Source organism: Harpegnathos saltator, unplaced genomic scaffold (genome assembly GCF_003227715.2).
Source record: "Harpegnathos saltator strain DR-91 unplaced genomic scaffold, Hsal_v8.6 scaffold814, whole genome shotgun sequence".
In the NCBI taxonomy this organism is placed as follows: Eukaryota; Metazoa; Arthropoda; class Insecta; order Hymenoptera; family Formicidae; genus Harpegnathos; species Harpegnathos saltator.
Window position 1 is genome coordinate 314,088 of NW_020230665.1, and position 3,672 is coordinate 317,759.

Sequence of the window (3,672 nt, forward strand, 5' to 3'; positions counted from 1 at the left end):
ACCAAATTGTGGCATCTGACTCGAGCTTTCGAATCGACCTCGATGCGAACGCGTCGCGCCGATGTCAGGCGATTGTCGCGCCGATTGGCCGCTCTGTCCATGCAGACGCGCGACTGTTCTCTGACCGATTCGGTACTGCACGCGTCAAACGTGGCGTTGTTCACCACGATTCGAGACGCGCAGTGCGCCGTCGACGCCGCGTGCAAGTACGCGGATAGTCTGCGGCGAATCGCTAAGCTGCACGATCGACTGGAGCGCGCGCAACGACAACGAGCTCTTCTCGCGAAGAAAATCGCCGCGTCGAACGATCGCGAACGAGGTGTTCGCTGACGTTAATGTCGCGCGTTTTCGCGACGACCGGTAGAGCGCGAAGTTTCGAGACGATCACAATGCGTGTCGCGAAACGACGCGGGGATCGCGAATGACTGATCGAACTGCTATCGCGATGAGGATATTCGGATTCAGCGCGTTGCGAGAACGCTTCGCGTCGGTTGTACAGGACGGCGCGCTATCGAGCGGGTGCTACGTCGCGTGCTTGGACGTGACGCCCATGTTGGTGTACATGATTCGCAACAGCGCCGACGAGCGTGAATTCGTCGATTTGTTCCGTCGTCACATGGAATCGAGCAAGGAGGTGCATGAAACTTTCTGCGCGAAAATCCGCCGTACGCTCTGCGGTACACTCTGGACAATCGGGCACCTCAGGCCAAGCGACAGACTCAGCTGCAGTGACTGTTGGACTCTAGACCAGTGACCGCGCGAATCACTCAGGTAGTGTACACCTTGAGTGATTGCTCGGAGCATCGAACGACGGAGAATGGGAGCAGCGGTGCGACGGCGTCGCGACGCGATGATCACGTTGACGCGAATAAAAAATCACGGTCGCGACGGAGACTATGCTGCGGCGTCGCCAGACGCGAGAAGAATGCGACAACCGTCGTGAACGCGATCGTCACCGACGTCGACGCGAAGAAACGCGAGACAGACGGAGTCGCGCGAATCGGCGCGAAAGGAGACACTCGCGATCGGTCGTGTGATTCGGCGACAACGTTCGCTCGGGCGAGTCGTCTCAAATTCGATTACGACGAGGGTGAGGGAGAGGTGAAGGCCATAAACTGGCTGGCTACGCACAGCGGCAATCATCCGCGTCTGATAATGGCGCGGGATAACGATGTCTTCGTGTACATTCTGTCGAAACTGACACACGACGCGAACTCGTTGTCGCACGACCTCGACGACGAACCGTCTTCGGTTCGACTCGCGCCGTCTTCGGTTCGTTCGAGGCGCGACGACGATTTCGACGACGAGTGGGACGACGCGAGGCCGAGATCATGGCGGAAGCAACGAGCGACGGTGACGAATAACGACACGGCGATGACTGGTCGACGAGTATCTGATGTATCACGAGAGTACCAACAACGTGTTGCTCTGCTGGAAACATTTGAATCTGTATTACGCCACATGTTGGATACTGTTGCTGTGGTTCGGTGTGTGCTTCGGCAACGATTTCACCTTCGGCGTGCTCGACAAATCAATCGCTACAATGACGCACTATTATCCTCTGCTCGAGCGTCACTTCGTCCCCGTGAGAGCGTCGCCGCACCGAGGCGACGACGACGGGACGAGCGCGGTGATTCGTTTCCTCGCGCCAGCTTCGCGAAACGACGCGATCAGCGCGGAAGCAACGACGGACGATAATCCGGACGCTGTCGATCGATGTCGCTCGATAGCGGATGCGCGAGCGCTGACATTGGCGTTCAGTAAGCTGCAAGAGGTGCTGCGTCACGGCGGAGATTGCGCTCGTTCGCATCGATCGATCGAGAGCGCGAGAGACGATGCGACGACCGCCGAATGGCGTGATGGTCGCCGCGCGCGCGAATCGAGCGCGACGCGCCGTTGCTGTCATCGCTCAACGACGACAGCGACAATGGTGACGATCGTCTACGATCGTCCGAGGATCGAGCTGTGCACTTTTGGCTGGCTCGGCAATTCTGGAGTTTTTTCTACATACTGGAGCTGCCGAGTGAATTCACCGGGAATCAGCGATTTTGAATGTGTCCGCGATTGCGCATAAACGCGACTTTTGACAAGCCCTCTGTATCGAACGAAATGTTTCTGCGACTGTGACCGAGCGATCTTCATCGACACATCGACTCGATAATGCGATACAGTGTCGAGCGACGCGGCACGTAAGACGCTCGTTCTCGCGAATGCGATGTCGACGTCATCGGTGACACTGTCCATGTTGTGTCTCGCGATAATCGCGATCACGACGATTCTCGTTTACGCGATGGCTCGACTCGCGCATCTGGTGTTGTACGCGCAAGCGTGCGCTCTCGTCGACGAAGCAACAGCGGTCGTGCGATACGGAGAGCGAGTGCCTCTTCACGTCTCTCTTTGGCAGACTGAACCGAATCGTGACAACGGTACTGCGCGCTACAGCGCGGCGATCGGTCGACTTGTGTTCGACGAGACAACGGTGTGGACGTCCGCGCCGTCGGTCGCGTCCATGCGCTACTCCGACAGAGGTGCCGAATTGACGAATTCGCTGGCGCGAGTTTGAACTCAGGAGTCGTCGAAGCAACGAGATTTTGCGGCGAATCTGACGCGACTGTGGAACCATCTTCGACACGCGTGGTAACGAATCGATGATATTCGCGCGAACAATCGCGATTGGCGAGATGTCGAGTGACGATTCCGACGAGTACGCAATGTACCGAAGTTGCGCCTACTACGACGACCTGCTGGACATGTTGGATTCATCGTCGCTCGTGCAATCGCCGTCCGTTCATCGCGATACTAAGCGACGACGCTCGCCGCTTCGTCGCGACGCAGCGAGACGCGCGCGAACGAGGCGTACGGCGCGCGATGAGAGTCACAGCGCGGTCACTTGTTTCTTCGCCAGCGATTTGATCGATCGAGTTCGAGGTCTGTCCGACGAGGATTTGGACGCCGTGTACGAGATGCTGTTGACTAGTCACTACTCGCGGTGTTTCGCATCGATAACGTCACGAACTACGGCACCTCCGGGTGGAAATGAGCGACGTCGAATCGAAGACAGCTACCGTGAGCACGAGACCGGCTATCGTCGTCGATAATGATGAGGAAGAGACTGGCGACTCGATCGCTTCGTCGTCGCGACGACTTCAATCCGAGCGTTCGGAGTACGCCGCTGTATCGGAGAGACGCGCGGATTCGAACGCGATAGCGAACGGCGCGCGATATCTGAACGATCGTCTCGATCGAAGCGGCGCGACGACGCACAGTGGGACAAATGGGTCTTTTCGTGGACAAAAATCGCTAGACGGCGTAATTCTTAACCGATGTCCATGCTTTTTTTTTTAATTTACTCGCGATGAATTGCTTTACAATCGTATCGAGCCCGTTTTTTAAATTAGGCCCACAATTCAAAATGGCGAACGTGCAAATTTGTCAAATGTAGAACCTGCAAAATATTGAATTTTGGATCGGGCAAAGTTTATACGGGCTTTTAAGGCCTCCGAGATACATATGTAAGATCGAAATTCTCAGTTTTTGCTAATGGAGAGGATCTGCAGTGGCTCGATATATTTTATACCTACCTGATATCCCCACATTATCAATGTATTCTACTAATGAGTTTGTGTATAAGTATTATATTGTGTATAAGTATTGCATATATATATATATAAT